Here is a 21,103-nt window from a genome sequence, read left to right on the forward strand (position 1 = left end):
CAGCGATTTATCTCTTTTCATCCAGGCTTAAAAGAAAAAAAGAAATTACTTGTAAAAAATCTCTCAAGGGCAAGAAGGGAATTGATTTAGATAGATTCAGAAAAAAAAAAAAGTCAAAACTTTTTTTATAAATGATATCTGAACCATAGAAACTCTAAGATTAATAATTCATTTTTTGGTGAATAACCTATCAATTTCCAAGAAGAAAATGATCCTCTGAATTTGTCAGTATTTGGGGACAACAAGAGAAAACAAGAACAATAGATGTTTGGGCAAAATTATCACAGAATCTGCTGTATGTATGCATGACTATCTATGAATGAATTCCCACAATGTGTATTTAAATTTTCTGAAAACAATTAGCATAGAATTAAACATACACATTTATCTCTAAATATAATAATTTCAAGTCCAAGAGAACTATTTTATAATGTAGACCTGTGTAATTAAAAAAAAATAGCATTTGGTAAACTAAACTTTGGTTCTATAAATGAAAATGTTCCTGAAATTTAGGCATAAAGTATACTTGAACAAGAATTTAAGTCAATTCAGTTAAGCTCAAACCACAGAATTTGAAAATCTCAGACTGGAAACATCCCTCACTACTTCTTTATGCGACTTCACTTATTTCTGACTAATATTTAAATACCTTGAATTTGTGGTCCTTTTTTCCTCTACTTCAATACATTTAGAAATGGAGAAATAATTTTTCATAGGACATTAAGTGCCATTTTGACGTTGCCTGAATGAAGATTGTTCAGTGTATTGGATTAAAGTATGTATATCCCAATCGTATCTCTCAGTAGGTCCTAATTTTGCCTCCTGTGGTGACATCTAAAAAGTAAGTAGTCTTTTCCTCAGTGGTGTTTCAAACAGACCCTACCTTTCAAGCTTATTCAGTTACTGCCTAAGACTAAGTAGCTAGCATTTAATAGAGTGTAATAGAAGCCCTGGCTTGCCACATTCCCCAAGTCTTAATGCTTTTAACCATGATGATACATATACTGTCTTCACACTGCTGAAAAGAACAGTGATTTTATGAAGAAAAAGAAGTAATGAAACACATGTTGCAGAAATACCACTCTGAAGTCAATGTAACGGAGTGTTAAGCAACAAGACCTGGACATGTGGCTATTTAGAGACTGCAGGTTGGGCAGGACTGCGAATGAGTAACTTACAAGTCACATGACTGGTTGGATGTCTCAGTGTCACAGAGGGAGAAGAAGCTAAACGAAGTCTTTGACGCTAGTTTAACATACTGAGAGGATATGATACAATAAGCTAAGACAGGGTCTCTGGAGGAGGTGGAGATTGTCCACCTCGGTGGAGGTTAGTTTTTCTTTCAGAATTTTATTTATGCTGGAGGTAAGGCAACTTTTTTTCAGCTTTATTGAGGTATAATTGAATGATAAGATGGTAACATATTTAGAGTACAATGCGATCACTTGATATACTATACATTGTTCCTCCCATTGGCTTCATTAGCATATCCATTAACTCAAATGCTTCTCTCTCTTTTTATTTTTTTTGGTGAGAACATGTATGTTTTATTCTCTTTCCATTATGCAATCAGTGTTATCAACTTAGTCATCATGTTATACATTAGATCCTTAGACATTATTCATCTTATAACTGAAAGTTTACACTCTTCTACCAAACTCTGCCTATTTACCCCAGCCTTTGCCCCAGCAACTCCTTCCTATCTTTGAATATTAATATTTATATTGATTTTATTGATTTCATATTTCTTTTACTTTTGGATTCACACATAAGTGACGTCTCAGACAGCTGTATTGCATTTTGATAAATTTAAAACTTTAGGTAATTGTGATATGAATTTTGAGGCCCAGGTTTGATCCCTGGATCAGGAATATCCTCTACAGTAGGAAACAGCAACCCACTCCAGTATTCCTACCTGAAAAATCCCATGGACAGAGGAGCCTGGCTGGCCAAAGTTCAAAGATCAAAAGTGTTAGACATGACTGAGTGACTGAGCATGTGATAAGGATTCTAAGGTGAAATTCCAAGTCAAATTGAACATATTTCTGATGAATGTGTAATTATTTTAAAACATAAGTATTCTACCTACAAACCAATAATATATTCAATCTTTTTCAATTATTTTACAAAATGGTTCTACTGTCAATGTTTGGCTTGTGGCCAAGAATTTCTAATGTGCTAATTATGAAGACTGAAGTTTTCTGAAGACCTCAGTGGGTCTTTAGAGATCATATGTGAAACTTTAAGAGTCAATTTGTGACAAATTAATAAATTGAAGTGCACAGATAGAGATTTTTTCCTCACATACACAGCTAGTAAATGAAAAAAAACTAAAAATCAAACCCAGAAAGGTAAAGTAGATCAGATCTGAGACATTTTATACCAACAGTTATATGCCAAGTAAGCCACCGAGACGCTTGAAGTTTTTACACAAAGCCTTATGTCTGTCAAAAGACTCTCATCCTACTTTCTTTTGTAATAAAGACACTTATAAGATCAAAGCATTTTTGAAATAATGTAATTGATGGTTTTCTTTATTGAACAAAAAGCCTGCATACATAGGGTCAAGGTTCTGCACTTTATGAAAGCATACAACCTGGGACGTATGTAACTACACTGAGTAGGTCAGGTCCCACAGAAGTTGTACTTGACAATAAGCACAATTCTGTCATTGATTCTATTTAAGTAGAATGAAGGGTTTAGGGCATAAAATCATTTGCATGATGCATCAAAATATATCATGCTTATTACAGGTTAATTCATGCAAGAGCAAGTAGCTATCTCTGATAAGTGAAATGAGCTTGGTAGGATAATAGGGAGTAGTGAGGAATGTAGCAAACCAAAGAAACCATACCAGGGCTCAATTTCTTTGAGAATATAAACATAATGTGGCCAGGATCTTTGTTTGTTTTTTTTCAAGGTCTGTTGGAAATTCTTGGTATTTTAGTTTGTTTTTATTTTATTTGGGATTTGGGGGTAGAAAACATGCTGACTTTACATCTTATCAAGAAACATACTTTAAAAACCTTATATTTTGTTGAATTTTTTCAGTTCAACAAGATAGAACCCTAAATTTCACTTAAGCTGGAGTCCAATTTTCCATCTCAATTGTAACTATATAAAATATTTTCGGGGTGATGGAGATAATGAGAGTGAGAGCAATATGCAGATTTTTCTAAATAACAAATCCTATGGAAAACTGTTGAAAATCACTAAGAATCTATAAAAATAATCTCTACAAAAAAGAAATTTCTATACTTATTCAGCTCTACTTTATGAATACATCCAATTATGTTATAAACTAATGAGATTGAGAAATGCTATGTTTATAAATGCTTAATTTCTTTTCACTTGAGATACAGTAACTTGCCAATAGTAGTTCATGTTAATAGAGCAGTTACCTGGGGGAAAACATCTTCCTGGAAGAAAAGCAGAGCCTGGGGATAGAAATCAGGAATTTGTGTTTCCACACTGACAGTAAACTGCTGTGTCTTAGATAATTAGAGGTAGATTAAGATCCAGAGTCAGAAAAATAAAACTGAATTATCTATCAGGAACAAGAGTCAAGTTACTAGACTGTGCTTGGAAACACAGAAATCAGGGTTATATTGAAAAACAAATGCAGCAAAAAGCAAGTGCGCCTGAACCATAGGAGCTTGTGTCAGATTGCACAATGCAGATGAGACACATTGGAGGTTAGAGGGAGGAGGAGGAGAAGGAGAAACTGGGACTCCATCTCAGAGACCGAAAAAATTTATAGGCAGATCATCAAAAGACAGCAGTGTATCTGGAAGGCTTGCATACCTGGCAGGATACAGTGGTGAATCCCCCACCAAGTCTGGTTCACATTAATATGTGTGTTTCAGCTTGCACACTTCCATCCTTAGCCAGACAGGACAATCTGGGCCTGGAACAGAGGTTACCACATGGCTATATTTTTATGCTTCTCTTAATACTAGGTTCTGAGAAACAGGCAAAAATCTACAAATAGAAATCTAGTTCAGAGGCCAGAGCTGTTTTCTGTCTCTCCCCTCTTTTTTGTCCGGTTTATCATCCATATATTTGGTCTCCAAGGACTCTTTAAAGAAGACAGTGCATCTCCTCTTTAGTTATGGTGTTGAGAAAAGATATGGTCAGATTCCAGTCTGTTGAACTGTTTCATGTGTCTTGGTTGAGAACCAATAACTGTTTTGAGTGAAAGCTTTGATGGAACAATCTGGTCAAAATTCTAAACTGCTGTGGCAAGTATAGTTCCACCAATCTTTGAAGACATTTTCTAAACATGCACTATGTGTCATGTATCATTATTGGATTCTGGGATAAAGAATAAAAACATGGTCCTCACTGCCTCAGATCTCAGTTTCAAGAAACAGATCTGTGGACAAATGATTGTAAATGTGTGATGAAGCATTATTAACATAGCTATGTGACAAATGCTAGGGAAATACTGAATAACAAGCTGATATTTACCTTAAAATTAGGGAAAACTTCACACTCCAATATAAAAATAATAAACCTTCAAAATCTTCTATACATTTCTCTTTTACTTGCCCACCAACCACATTTATCTAATCATTATTTGAGAGTAATGAATGAAACTGAATTTTGTTACCTTAATTTGCTGGGAAGGCCATAACACAGTATCATAAGCTTAGTGGCTTAAAGAACACAGAAATTTATTTTTATTGTCTCATAGATCTGGAGGCTAGAAATCTGAGATCAAGTTGTCAGCAAGGCCATGTTTCACCTGAAAGCACTGGAGAAAGATCTGTTCCAGACCCCATCCCAGCTTTTAGTAGTTCCTTGGCTTGTGACAGCGTAACTCCAGGCTTCACCCGACACTCTCTCTGTATGCATGACTCTGGCCAAATTTTCCCTCTTACGTCAGTCTTATTGCAGGACTTCCCAAGTGACGCAGTGTAAAGAATCTGCCTGCCAATGCAAGAGATGCAAGAGATGGGGGTTTGATCCAAGGGTCTGGAAGATCCTCTGGAGAAGGAAATGGCAACCCACTCTGGTATCCTTGCCTGGAAAAATCCATGGACAGAGGAGCCTGGCGGGCTACACTCCATAGCGTCACAGAGTCGTACACAGTGAGTGACCGAGGACCCAGTTTTATTTAGCGGTCCACCGTACTTTAGTACGGCCTCATCTCAATTAATTACATCTGCAACAATTCTATTTCCAAATGAAGCTATATTTTGAGGGAGTAGGCATTAGGCCTTCTACTTATATATTTGGAAGGGGGGTGTTGAAATTCAATCTACAACATTTTTTAAAGTCTTATTTATTTGATAAGAGGTCTAAGTTCCCTCCAGAGCTGGAATACACAGAATCTGAATTTAGTTGCTCATTTTATCAGATGCATACAGATGGAGGTATGCATTCTGTCTACTGAGGGTGCTTGAGAAATTTTGATAATAAGTTCTACAATGGATCTGGAAATTTGAATCATTTGTATAAGGAAAATAAATGATTATAGGTGTTTTGAGATCCATATTTAGAGAAAATTTCCCTAGTAATGGTAACATATGTATTGGATTTATAATTTATTTTTACAAAGTTCCTTTTAGGTTTTGCTGAAAGATTTGTTGAGCTTTTCAGTTATACTAGGAATCCAGCATTTCTTCCACGGTTTCTTGCAAAAGAGAATCTGTGGTAATACAAAGCCAGATAGATGCATTCAATCTGAAAGGAATACAAATATTTTCACCACAACTCAGTATGGTTTGTCTGCCACTAGGTGTTATATTGAAATGGTTAGAAAAGTGAGAGAGACACACTGTTTTATTTATATAAAGAAGGATAAACTATATACATAAGTGTTGGTAGATTACCAAAGAGTGATTGGCATATGTTAATAAGAAACCTATGTTGCATTGAGATTGATTTATCATATTGAAATATAGAACATAAGCTTTGTATTACAGCAGAGGCCTTTCGCACGGAACATGGGTGGGGGAGCAGGGTTGATAGACTTGTTAGACAGAGAAACTTGCTATTCTTGCTACTCTGACACAAGTGGCAAGTTTTAAGAGGTGACATAACCAATACTGAGATTTGCACATTGTTAAAAATTTGAATCATGACACTTGTGTCACTATTGGATAGAAAAGTTTTTTGTTTTTTTTTAATAAGAGCAATATTTGGATACTTAGAGAACTCTGTCACTTCTGAGTCATTGGCCTGAGAGCAAAAGACTAGAAATTAGCAGTAGCAATGACATAATCAAATTTGACATTTTCATAGAAAACATTGTATCTTTTCAAAGAAAAGTTTAAGAGAAAAAAGAGGTTAGTCAGAAGGATCCAAAAGAAAAAGGTAGACAATTAAAATCCATAGAAATAGGATAGAAACTGCTTAAAGATACACTATTAGAGATCCATGAACTCTGATAAAAACAAAATAAGGAAAGATATGGGGGAGTTGGTAAGGATGAAAGACAGATGATAAAAGCCTACAATACTGACTTTAAAGGATAATGTCAAAACCAAAAAAAAAAACCAAAAAACAAAGTCATTCCCAAATACAAAAGAAAAAAATCCCCTTGAGGTAGGTATACCAGAAATGTAGAATCCACTGGAGACTGACTTGGTCTATTATACTATTATGTTGGGAATGAAGCGTTCTGAAGAGACTGCAAATAATGCAAAGGAACCGAATGGTCACTTCGTGCCTGGCCTTCTCTCCAGACTGAAGAAGTGTCTATCCTGGAGTTACTCTGTACAGAGAAGGAAGGTAAAGAGCTGTCAGAGAAATCAAAACAAAGACCTGATTGAAAAAATATGAGAAACTAAGTGGCAATAAATCACTAAGTTCAAATAGTGTTCACTAAAACTTCTGAAGCCTTTAAAGAAGGATGTAGCTAAGCTACCACCAAAAATGTATCAACACCTTCCATCAAAGTGGAGGGTGATGAATGCCCATCCATCCCTAAGAATAGTCCAATGTTACTTCTAAGGTGAGGTTTTAATAAAAAACATGGTGTTGTCTAGAATTATTCATGCCTTTAAAAAAGAGTGTAAGTATTTTTCCTCTTGTGGAAAATCTGTACTTTCACAATTGATTTTATTTTTTTTCCGGTGTATTTCTTCACACTTAGGCTTTCTTCCCTGTTTTTGTTTTGTTTTGTGTTTGGTGGTTGTTGATTTCTGAGTGTATTTCTTCATGAGTTTGCTATCCTCAACATTATTGAACACGATTTACCAGATACACACTAATGAGTTACCAGTGAGAGAATTGTAATCCATCTGAAATAACTCAGGGCAGTATTTGTTGGTTGTCAACTTTGGTCAGTAAGCAATAACTTTATTATTACAACATGTGGTAGGGCTTTAGATACTAAGCACCATGCTGAGAAGAACACAATAAAACCTGCTTCCTAAACTTGATTACCAAAAGCAATGCATGCATCCAGTTGTCTGAGAATTTTCTCACATTTAGTGAGGGTTGTTATTTTTAAATTAGAGTGATTCCATGATGCTCAGATTAACACAAATTAATAAAAGGCTTTTGAGCATATCATTTGCTGGAGATGAATTCAGAGCCTCCCGTTAAAGACCAGGCATTGATTGCACAAGAGACTACAGCTACACTGTTTAATTCTTAGCAGGTGGGCAAAACCCAGGCCTTCCCATCTTGCATTGGCAGTGATCCTTGAATGTGACCTCTCCAAGGGAAGGAGGGGAATTCGTTGGATGTGTTTACTTTATACTGAAACTCTTTTTAGCTGAAGGCTCCTAACTGTGCTGAATTGTTCTTAGTTAAGAGTGTGAGATGTATGGTGTGGCTGGTGTTTTTGATAATCTCGGGAACAATTATTTCATTCGTAAATTTTAGCCAGCACCAAAGTCATCACTGTACCCAGAGAGGAAGTTCATGTTGGACTTGGATGAACTTCTTAATGGATTTTCGTTAAAGTGTGATATTTAACTTCATTTTGTTAAAAGTTAAGGGGCTTCCCTCGTGGCTCAGACAGCAAAGAATCTGCCTGCAATGCTGCAGACCTGGGTTTGATCCCTGGGTTGGGAAGATCCCCTGGAGAAGGGAATAGTTACCCAGGCCAGTATTCTTGCCTGGAGAATTCCATGGACAGAGGAGCCTAGCGGGCTACAGTGCATGGGGTCACAAAGAGTCAGACAGGACTGATGACTTTCACTTTCACTTTCAAGGAGGGAAGAGATTCAAGGTATCCTCCTACGACTGGCCCATTCTTGGAAATAATAACCCCAGGACTGCATGGTGTCTTCATAGCTACTGCCTTCTCATCTCGGTAGCTTTATACAAGCCATCCTAAAACATCTTTTTTTTTTTTTTTAACTTAATGAGTTGGACAATTGTCCCAGGGTAATTGTGAGTATTCTTATTTGCCTTCTCTTGAATCATGTCCCTCTTTCCAAAATTATAACATGATTTCTTAAAATACATATCTATCCTCCAGAAGAAAAAAACTCTCTGAGGGCAGAAGACTGTGTTAGATGGTAGGAAGGAGCGCCGCTTCAGAGAATAGTCAGGATATTTGAAAAGCACATTGTGTGTTAGTCTTTTTAGATCACTGGCCAGTTTGAAAATCCAACTATGGACGCATTTATCAGAAAATGAACATGTAAACATTTAGCAAAGCAATTCCAGGTGGTTCATAAACTTGAAATATCCATCTCCAGATTAAGGATGCCAGACTGGGTAACATATTCATTGCAATAGACTGTGATTTGGAACCCTCGTTCAGGACAGTGACACTTTGTCCTCTGCTGAGCTTCAGGAATGTTACCAAGCCACACTTAAACATGCTGCCTCCTTTCCTATCAAATGGAAATAGAAGATGCTCTTCATGAATGAGATGGTTGGAACTGCTACTATATTGATCATTAAGAAAACTAGCTCCAATTCTAACTGTAATTAACTTACTTTCTCTGAGCAATAATTTATCAATAGACTAAATAGCTTAGATGAGGTTCAGTCTCAGAAAATTACATAACTACTTAACATTTGTTTAAGAAAAAGTTGCTATCCTTTTTAGGTGCTGACTCAATAATAAGAGAAGTCTTAGGTCAGTTGAGAGTAGAACTGTATAAAATTGAACAACCAGCTATTTAAAAAATCTTTAAAATTATCATTTAATTTTATATTTTCATGTTTATTTCTATTTATGTCTGCAGTTAGAATTCTTTATTTATATTTTTATTTCACATACATAATTACTATATATATTCATATGCTTTTTTTTGTTTTTGAGATATATTACTTTTTGCAAGTTTAGTGACAAATATAGAAAATGTATCTTTGAAACAATAAATTATTCAATTTTGTAATTTGAGTTTTATGATTTTTAGGGAAAAAGAATGTCTTTCTTCTAAATCTATATCTAATTAAGGAGGTAGAACCAAGGGTAAAGGGGTCTCTATATGGCCAGGACCTGGGCTCCTGTTTTTCTTTGCTATTCTCAGCTTGCAGTTTTCATTGTGATGTCCAAGGAGGTTGCTCCAGCTCCGGCCATCATGTCTGTATTCCTGTCACCTGGAATAAGGAAGGGATGGAGAAGGACATTTTCCTGCTATTATTTATGATCCATGACTTAATCACAGGCCAGTCTTGGCTGCAAACTTTATGTTAGGTGCTTGTGCATATAAAAATAGGAGTTCCATTACTACAGAAAAAGACAGGGTACATTTAGAGACAATTAGCACTCTTGCCACTAGAAAGTGAATTTATTTTTCAAGTAATCAAGATGAACTAATTTCGTGCAAAATAAAATGCAGTTACTTTATGATTTAGTGATAAATAAGACCAGTTCTCAGTTTCTCCAATAGTCATTAATCCCTCTAATAACTTAATAACTTTGTGAATTTTTGTAATGTGTCTTTCTTATTATTTCCTTCATTTATTTTGTATAACTGCAATATTTCATCTCTTCAGGAAAATTTCCTTTAACCTCTCATCTTATTCAGACACTTCTTTGTAATTGGATATCTTCGGTATCGTACTACAATCTTGGCACTTACAACACTATAATCATTAGTAACATGCCTATATCATTTATAAGAGTATTCCTTGAGGGCAAATGCTACCTCTGACATATTTTTGTAACCTCAGCCCCCTAACGCATTCCTGGAACATAGTGCATTCGGTCACTGCCTGTTGAAAAGAAAATGCATAGACTATGTGAGGTAATTTATGTGCAGTAGCAATAGAACACTAGAAATTGCTTGATGCATGTAAATTAGAAATCAACCATCAGGTAGACCACATGTATGTGTTTAAGCTATCCTAGTAATATGATAGGCCTTTGAATTATTGCTCTAATTTAATGTAACCCAAAGAATAAGTATATTAAAAATACCCTTTCCCTCCTTCCTCTGCTTCTCCTGGGTCAGGAAGTGAAGAAAATGATAATCCTGAGCCATGATTTCAGTTTATCCTCTATAGAGAATCATGTCAAAATTCTGGCCCCATCTTTTTTGTAGCTGAAAGAGTAGATAAACAACCTCTCAGTTTTCAATTCCTTTCATATTCAGACAGGCCTGAAATATTCACTCTGAACTCACTGATAAAGAAAAAGAACTGACACTCTTCTGACCTAACTGCCAAAATGAAGCATTGCTCCAGAGAGAGGAGACTTGCACATTGTCAGACCATTGAGAAAATATTTTTAAAAAAAAAAAGAAAAGAAAATACTTTTCATATTCTTTCTGGATTCAAATCATAATATCTCTGAGAATGGATGCTTATCTTTGGGTGGAGTGTGAATATAAGTATGTTTGTGTGCGTGTGTTTGTGTGTGTGTATATCTTGGTTCTACCATTACTCCTTAGGCAAGTCTCTCCCTGAGTACATGAGATGTATTACCTAAGGTGTACAAAAGTTCTTAGATGTGACAGGGACTGCAGGTCTAGGCACATTCATGGTACACTGAACTGATGATATTGACCACAGAGTCTCGAGAAACAACATGCATAGAATGGTCTGATGGACACTCATGCAACACTTTTCTCTGCCATTTACCCCTTTCTTTCTGCTCATATGGAGATCTTGAGCTCACATTATTAGATTGTTCCTCAAACCTATCCCCAGTTCCTAACACTGGATTAACCCTTAGCAATCCTCACTTAATACTACTACACTCCTCTACAGATGTCAATGACCTCCCTGTGCTGCGTTTGAATCCCTTCCCTAAACTGCAGCAACATTTAGAAAGCCCCAGTCCTGTGACTTGCCTGACTGCCATACGCTTTTAACCTGTATGTGTCTTCTTTCTTCTAGAGCTTTTTCTTTGTTTAAACCTCATGAATCCTTCCTGTGTTATAGCCCTCCCTCACCACAATACCTCACCCTCATATTTTTTGTTCAGTCATTAATGATCTAACTCTAATTTTTCATCCTTCTGTACCCTAAAGTGTGGTCCCGTCTCCCACCCAGTGACGGAGTCCTTTTTTACAGGCAGGATGACAGACATTCAGATCCCTCCACTGTTCTTGTCAGACTCCTGCAACCTGGGGTACCAGACCCAGACATGCTAAAAACATCAAGTCTTCACCAGCTATTAATGGTTCTGATATTTTTATCTTGGAGTTTTCTGTTTTCTTAGTTTGTGTCCCTCAATCACTAGATTTATTTTAAAAGCAGCCCACTTTGTGCAGAATACTCAGTTCTATCACTGCCCTTCTAAGCTCTTCTCTGTACCACAGAGGAGGAAATCTGGGTAACCACATTTCCCTGACTCCCTTGCCTACAGGTTTCTGGTTCAGATCCAACCACAGGAAAAACTCATGCAAAATTTCAAAGGCAAAGAAGAAAAAAACAGTGACCTCTGACAGCATCTGTAGGCCAAGCCATAGGAATACGTTTATAGCAGCCTGAGAATTTGTCAAGGTTGTCTGAGAATCCCTAACTGTGGGTAGATCAGTCATTAGTTCTAACTTCCTCAGACTCCTTACTCCCAAATTTCTTGAAAGGCACCTTCCTGACTTTCATTCCTCCTGTCCTTTTCACTGGACTCCAGTCTCAATTTCAGCTCCTTAAGACTTCTTCCTCTCAAAATGCTAGAAATGACTTTGATTATCCTGAAAACACCCTGACTACTCATTGCTTAAGTAAAAAGAAATCTATGAATGCTACATGGATGTATCAAAAATGAAAATGGTACATGTTACATGTTTTACTCACATTCATGACATTTTTGAAATAAGGAAAATAAACAAATTTACTATTTTGCTGGCAGGTAGATTTCAATGTGTATTGTACTTGAAGAATCCATCAAAGTCATGGGTTAGCTGGGATCTTGATTAACCATCTAATGGCACCTGGAACATTTCTCTAACTAAAGGTATAACTAAAAGACAAAAATTCAAAAGCTTTTAGGGGGGCTGCAGGTGGCAAAAATAAATAAAATAGGTAGAATATAGCAAATAGAAAACATCAGTTCCATGGCAAACCAAAGACCATGCTTTTTATCTGAGGAGTGTAGCCACTTCACAATATCTGCTAGTTGTTTCTATGCTGCAATAGGAAGATTAGGTTTCTAAATTTTTCAATTTGTCAGAAGTAGTCAAGTATCAGAAAAGTCAAGACTTTTATATAAAGTCTCCAAAATGTACTTATTTGGAAGTGAATTAAAAAACATTTTTGACCCTTGTATTTGCCCCCAAAACTTAGTTACAAGTTGTTTCTAGGCAATACACTGGAATTTTCTGACCTCTGGTCTAAACTTAATAATTCAAAAAAGGGGATATGCACTAGTGGAAGCAGCAGAAAGATCACAAGTTGAAATCAATTTCTATTAAAAAGGATTGAAATGATTAAATGGTGGGTAGAAATTTGAAACATGGAAATATTAAGGAGGAGGTGTCTATCATGGTGGAATGCACAAACTTAAGATCAGGGCAGGGGAAGCTACATTAGAACATGTTATGTAATCGTAAGAGACCAGGTTTCTCTCTGTGGCTTTAATTACTAGGTGTATTTCCACTTGAGCTATAGGAACAAATATTTCACATCAGCTGTACATTTTCGCTTCCTAAGTTATTATTCCCTTGAGTCACCTAAAGTCTGAGCTACTCCTGTGGACCTGAGAGGTGGTGTGGAGAGTAAATGGGAAAGTAATAAGAAGTGTGTTCTGACCCATCATGTACCAACAACTCTTGACATGAGTCTAGAAGAGCCATGAAGGGACTGCAACAGAAACCAGCAGCAAGACAAGCCACGAGGGTTCCTGCCAGAACCAGAGGCAAGCACACATAAAAGCTTTCAGTAGACCAAACAAGAAAGAAATGAAGTAACTGGAAGAAAATGATCCTTGGAAAGGAGACAGTCGTAAATGCTTGATATGAAATTAGTAAATTTTCAATGCATCTGAAAATGGTTAACTTTTCTTATTTTGATCATAATGCCCTTATTTTACCATAGTTTTGATTAATTTCTCAGAAGAATAAAGCCTTTCCTTTAATGTGGTTTTCAACATACAGAGAAAGGTGGTGTAAGCCTACCAGTTTGTAAAACTTAATAAATATCCACTAGCTCAAATGAAAGCATTTTGGGTAAAACAGTGTTTCAGAGCCTGCTTAGATAAATTCCCAAAATTTACTTTGTATTATAACGTGAAAAGTAAAGTGTTAGTCACTCAGTCATGTCCAATTCTTTGCAACCCCATGTACCGTAGCCTACAAGGCTCCTCCAACCAAGGGGTTTTCCAGGCAAGAATACTGGAGTGGGTTGCCATTTCCTTCTCCAGGGGATCTTCCTGACTCAAGGATGGACCCCTAGTCTCCCACATTGCAGGCAGACTCTTTACCGTAACGTGCCATATGTTAAAAAAAGATGATCTATGTGAAGCAATATAGTAGTTTTTGAATTTTCTCCACATCTGTGTGAGAGAAAATACTATATTTCTATGGCTCACTCTTATCACCAGCATCTGTCACAACATAAGTCACAGAGCAGGGAAGAAGTCAACAACTGGTTGTTAATGAATGAACAAACAAGTGAATCATGGGAACACTGTCTTGATTTTTCCTAGGTAGGAAACATTCAGTATACAAAGAATCTGCCTTTCAGATTTTTTACTCTTGGTGACCAGAAGCATGACTTTGGAAGGCAAATGTAGATTCAACACTGCTCTGCACTAAAGTTGGGTGATTGTGAACAGATCACTTAGACCCTTAGTTTCCTTTTAGTCATCTGTATACTTAGAATGACACTGATGTCAAAAAGTTGCTTTGGTATTTAAATAATTATTTGTAGCCTAAAAGATGACTGGGCACATAACAGGCCAGAGTGCTAGAATTATTTAATGTCCACCAATGAATCATGACTACAGGGGTTTCTTAAGACTGCTTAACTAAAAGGCCTAGTTCCTGATGTCCAATGATGATGTCCTTTAATAGTTATCTACTGTTTCTTTTTTCTTTATTTATCTCATTACTTAATTTTCACATTCATTTTACTGCATGCTACTGAAATACAGACACTTTCTTTGTATGTTCAGAAAAGCATGGCTATATATTTGGGGTATTTCTCTTGGTTTTATTCAATTTCAATAAAATGCTGTGATGAACTTACCTAAATGGAATAACTTTCAAATAATGCTAAGTTGCATTACTTTCTTATGTTTCATTTGCTGAAGCCTCAGCAAGCTTTACATTATTATTGTCAAATTATTCCTAGGTCAGCTGGTAGTGAATAAATAATTCATGTTATAGGTTTCCCCGCTATCTGAAAGCAGAGCATTCCTTTGTAAGCTGAAATGGTGGAAAGTAAGGAAGCAATTATCTTAGGACACATCTTCTTAATGGATGCATAAACACAGGTGTTTATAGACACAGTTCAAAGCAATGGTGGTTTGATGCTGAGTATAGTTTTGTGGAAGGAACTTGGGATACCATTCTCACTGCTCAGGGTACATGATGCCTATATAATGGCTCACTGCAGAACCAACACTGAAAGCTATTTTCACTTTTTGTTTTTATTCATAAAATGACCAAAGAAGATAAGGCCACCGCCTTCACTGAGTTTATAGTTTAGTCAAAGAAAAATAAAATGCAACTTTGGGAAAAATGATATTGCAAATATATACTTTCAAACTCACCCTGCCCCACATCAAACACACAACCATGATGAATAAAATATAAAAAAGCAAGTGTTAAAGAAAGCCACTCCTGAATAATGATGAAAAAGAGATAAATATCTCTATGATCAAGAATTTGAAAAGAAGTAGTGTGAAATAAATTTGAGTCTGACGGCCTGTTAAATTCTAGATCTGGAAGCAGTTGGAAGTTGATAGGAGTTCAACTTCTGTAGAGTAGAAGAGGCTAAGTGTGTTCCGGGTGAATACTGGGAAAAGAGCCAAACTCACTGCTGGAAACCAGTGGCTGGAATGGACTTTCTACCCTGCACATAAAAGAGGGAAAATACTGCTTGTATGGGGCCTCTGCCTAGTATGAAGCAATTTGCTTGGGGAAGCAGGAGGAAACAGGGCCAATCTCCTGAGTAGAAACTGAGACAAATTTTCCATGGTTGGATTCCTGGATCTTTGAACTATTCCCATGGTGTAAATTCCTTAAACTTCCAAAATAATACTTGATTATGGGCTGGGATCCCAGGGACTGGGTAGATGTAACCCCACTAGAGAATAAGAGGTAGAGAAACAGAGAGCATTGAGCATGTGTCTGGAACTCAAAATACTAGACACACGAATAAATCTTATACTGCTAAAAAAAAGTCTAAGAAAAGCAACAATCACAAGATTGTAAAAGAACTATACTCCAATAAAAGTTTAAAAAAAAAAAACAGGATAATCTAAACTTATATAACATCGCTGTTCTTGGAATCCTCAAAAATATAACTGAGGGAAAACTGTCAGTTTAAAAAATACATGTGAAACAAAATGAAGAAAAATTAAATATAAATAAGTAAAAATAACTTAGAAATTTTGGAAATAAACATATTAGATTTTGGAAGACAAATATCATAATATTTATAGAAAATCTAGATTGACTAAAAGTGGTAAACTGTAAATAAACCTGCTGAGTAATTAGCACAAAATGAAATGTAAAAACACAGGGGTAAGAATATATTAAAAAGTCATAGAAACAAAGATATATTAAGATAACATGAATTTAAGAGCAGTTTAAGAAGACTGAATGTGAAAAATGATAGAGAACAAATATTTAATGAGTTAATGATTGGAAAGTTTCCAAAACTGAAGATAACACAAGTTCATCTGATTAAAAATGGGCACCAAGTATTGATCAAAATAAATAAAAACAAATAATTAGAAAAGCTAATCAGCATCAATGATAAAGGATATGAAATCTTAAGTTGTGACATGAATAAAAAACAAATTTTCTTCAATGGTCTTATAACAGACTTTTTCTCAACAATAGATGCCTGACACAATGGGGGTATAAAGTTAAAATCCTAAGAGAAAGATAACTAAGAGAAAAATTTTATATCCAGCTGAACAATTGTCCAAATTCAAGGCATAAAAAAGGCATTTTTAGACAAGTAAGGAGTAAAAGACTGTACTGTTTTCAGAACATAGGATATAATTCAAGAAGGAAAATAAAATGTGACATTATTAATGGAATGAAAAATTAGTGGTAAGTCCCAAATATTTTAATATGTATTTATCTACTTCATTAACTATTTCTATAAACAAAATAAGCACTAACTTTTGTTTTTAAGAATGTAATACTAAATTCTAGAGAATAATATAAGAGACGGTGAAAGAAAGAAAGTTTGTTGGATCTTTAAGATTACTTCACTGGACCTGCCGTGTGTAGATAACCCACGTCCAAGGTCAGAGAAACCCCAGTAAGATGTTAGGGGCTGGAGTGGCTGTGAGGAGATGCCACACGTCCAAGGGCAAAGGAGAAGCTCCACCAAGATGGTAAAAGGGGCGAATTCCCATTTAGAATCAAACCCCATTCACGCCAGAGATGCTGAGAGGGTTCAGACACAAACCTTGGCGGACAAGCACACAGGGGACCACAGAGACTGAGACAGAACTGGGTTTGAGTGTCTCTTGTGGAGGTAAGGGTCGGGGGTGGTGTGCCGCAGGGACAGGGGCTTTGGGTAACGCAGACTCGGATGTGGCATAAACCCTCTTGGAGGAGGTCGCCATTACACCAGCATTCAGTTCGGTGCAGTCAATCAGTCGTGTTCAACTCTTTGCAATCCCAGAGACTGCAGCATGCCAGGCCTCCCTGTCCATCACCAACTCCCAGAGTTTACTCAAACTCATGTCCATTGAGTTGGTGATGCCATCCAACCATCTCATCCTCTGTCGTCCCCTTTTCTTCCCGCCTTCAATCTTTCCCAGCATCAGGGTCTTTTCAAATGAGTCAATTCTTCACATCAGGTGGCCAAAGTATTGCAGTTTCAGCTTCAACATCATTCCTTCCAATGAATATTCAGGGATGATTTCCTTTAGGACGGACTGGTTTGATCGCCTTGCAGTCCAAGGGACCCTCAAGAGACTTCTCCAACACCACAGTTCAAAAGCATCACTTTTTTAGCGCTTAGATTTCTTTATAGTCCAACTCTCACATCCATATGTGACTACTGGAAAAACCATAGCCTTGACTAGATGGATCTTTGTTGACAACGTAATGTCTCTGCTTTTTAATATGCTGTCTAGGTTGGTCATAACTTTTCTTCCAAGGAGCAAGCATCTTTCTATTTCATGGCTGCAGTCACCATATGCAGTGATTTTGGAGCCCTCAAAAATAAAGTCTGCCACTGTTTCCACTGTATCTCCATCTATTTGCCATGAAGTGATGGGACCAGATGCCATGATCTTCGTTTTCTGAATGTTGAGCTTTAAGCCAACTTTTTCACTCTCCTCTTTCACTTTCATCAAGAGTCTTAGTTCTTCTTCACTTTCTGCCACAAGGGTGTTGTCATCTGTGTCTGAGGTTATTGATATTTCTCCTAGCAGTCTTGATTCCAGCTTGTGCTTCATCCAGCCAAGCATTTCTCCTGTAGGCTGTTGGATATACTCTGCATATAAGTTAAATAAGCAGGGTGAAATATACAGTCTTGACATACTCCTTTCCCTATTTGGAACCAATCTGTTGTTCCATGTCCAGTTGTAGCTGTTGCTTCCTCACCTGCATACAGATTTCTCAAGAGGCAGGTCAAGTTGTCTGGTATTCCCATCTCTTTCAGAATTTTCCACAGTTTATTGTGACCCACACAGTCAAAGGCTTTGGCATAGTCAATAAAGCAGAAATAGATGTTTCTCTGGAATTTCTTGCTTTTTCAATGATCCAGAAGATGTTGGCAATTTGATCTCTGGTTGCTCTGCCTTTCCTAAAACCAGCTTCAACATCTGGAAGTTCACAGTTCACATATTGCTGAAGACTTGCTTGGAGAATTTTGAACATTACTAGTGTGTGAGATGAGAGCAATTGTGCAGTAGTTTGAAGATTCTTTGGCATTGCCTTTCTCTGGGATTGGAATAAAAACTGACCTTTTCCAGTCCTGTGGCCACAGCTGAGATTTTCAAATTTGCTGACATATTGAGTGCAGCACTTTCACAGCATCATCTTTTAGGATTTGAAAAAATAGTTCATCTGGATTCCATCACCTCCACTATCTTTGTTTGTAGTAATGCTTCCTAAGGCCCATTTGACTTCATATTCTAGGATGACTGCCTCTAGGTGAGTGATCACACCATCATGATTATCTGAGTCCTGAAGATCTCTTTTGTACAGTTCTTCTGTGTATTCTTGCCACCTCTTAATATGTTCTGCTTCTGTTAGATCTATACCATTTCTGTCCTTTATTGTGCACATCTTTTCATGAAATGTTCCCTTGGTATTTCTAATTTTCTTGAAGAGATCTCTAGTCTACCCCATTCTATTGTTTTCCTCTATTTCTTTGCACTGATCACTGAGGAAGGCTTTCTTATCTCTCCTTGCTATTCTTTGGAACTCTTCCTTGAAACATGTATATCTTCCCTTTTCTCCTTTGCTTTTTGCTTCTCTTCTCTTCACAGCTATTTGTAAGGCCTCTTCAGACAACCACTTTGCTATTGCATTTCTTTTTCTTGCGGTTGGTCTTGCTCCCTGTCTCCTATACAATGTCACGAACCTTTGTCCATAGTTCATCAGGCAGTCTGTCTATCAGCTCAAGTCCCTTAAGTCTATTTGTCACTTTCACTGTTTAATCGTTAGGGGTTTGATTTAGGACATACCTCAATGATCTAGTGGTTTTCCCTACTTTCTTCAATTTAAGCCTGAATTTGGCAATAAGGAGTTCATGGTTTGAGCCACAGTCAGCTCCCAGTCTTGTTTTTGCTGATTGTATAGAACTTCTCCATCTTTGGATGGAAAGAATATAACCAATCTGATTTTGGTGTTGACCATCTAGTGATGCCCATGTGTAGAGTCTTCTCTTGTGTTGTTGGAAGAGGGTACTCACTATGATCAGTGTGTTCTCTTGGCAAAACTCTACTAGCCTTTGCCCTGCTTCATTCCGTACTCCAAGGACAAATTTGCCTGTTACTGCAGGTGTTTCTTGACTTCCTACTTTTGCATTCCAGTCCCCTATATAGAAAAGGACATATTTTTTGAGTGTTAATTCTAGAAGGTCTTGTAGGTCTTCATAGAATTGTTCGACTTCAGCTTCTTCAGCATTACTGGTTGGGGCATAGACTTGTATTACCGTGATATTGAATGGTTTGCTTGGAACCAGAGATCATTCTGTCATTTTTGAGACTGCATCTAAGTACTGAATTTAGAAATCTTTTGTTGACTATGATGGCTACTCCATGTCTTCTAAGGGATTCTTGCCCAGAGTAGTAGATATAATGGTCATTTGAGTTAAATTCACCCATTCCAGTCCATTTTAGTTCTCTGATTTCTAAAATGTTGATGTTCACTCTTGCCATCTCCTGTTTGACCACTTCCAATTTGCCTTGATTCATGGACCTAACATTCCAGGTTCCTATGCAATATTGCTCTTTACAGCATCGAAACTTGCTTTCATCACCAGTCACATCCACAACTGAGTGCTGATTTTGCTTTGGCTCCATCCCTTCATTCTTTCTGGAGTTATTTCTCCCCTGATCTCCAGTAGCATATTGGACACCTACTGACCTGGGGAGTTCATCTTTTAGTGTCCTATATTTTTGCCTTTTCATGCTGTTTATGGGGTTCTCAGGGCAAGAATACTGAAGTGTTTTACCATTCCCTTCTCCAGTGGACCACATTTTGTCAGAACCCTCCACCATGACCCATCCATCTTGAGTGGCCCTACACAGCATGGCTCATAGTTTCATTGAGTTAGACAAAGCTGTGGCCCATGTCATCAGATTGGTTAGTTTTCTGTGGTGGTGTTTTCAGTCTGTCTGCCCTCTGATGGAGAAGGATAAGAGGCTTATGAAAGCTTCCTGATGGGAGAGACTGACTGAGGGGTAAACTGGGTCTTGTTCTGAGGGACAGGGCCATGCTCAGTAAATCTTTAATCCAAAAGAGTCCAGAGAAACATCTATTTCTGCGTTATTGACTAGGTCAAAGACTTTGACTGTGTGGATCACAATAAACTGTGGAAAATTCTGAAAGAGATGGGAATACCAGACAACCTGACCTGCCTCTTGAGAAATCTGTATGCAGGTGAGGATTGCAAAGAGTCAAACACGACTGAGCATCTGAACTGAACTGAACCAAAGCTTTATTTTGTATGAAAAGGTTGATAAAGATACTGAATAGTTTAAGAGTTGTAAGAAGAATTTATAGTGAGATAGTGAATATATAAACACACAATGACATTTTATCAGAATGATAAAAGAATTCAGACCCACAATCTCAGTAACAACCAGCCTGAGAAGCCAATGCACAATCCTTGCAGCAACTGTCCCAGAATGACCCTCACTTCAGTGACTCTCAATTTCCTTTATTTTCCCTATTAACTCACTATCTACCAACATAAGTCAAATGTCCTTCTCAAACCACTCACTTAGGATATCTTACATCTAGTTATAGTTACCTCTAGCTTCATGGGCTAGCAACATCTAATCACAGCACACTTGAAACCTTCCATGCTTTCATTAAAGACCTTTTTCTCTCCCCTGCTTGATTTTAAATCTCTGCTAAAATCAAGTGAT

Source organism: Muntiacus reevesi, chromosome 6, assembly GCF_963930625.1.
Source record: "Muntiacus reevesi chromosome 6, mMunRee1.1, whole genome shotgun sequence".
NCBI classification, from domain to species: Eukaryota; Metazoa; Chordata; class Mammalia; order Artiodactyla; family Cervidae; genus Muntiacus; species Muntiacus reevesi.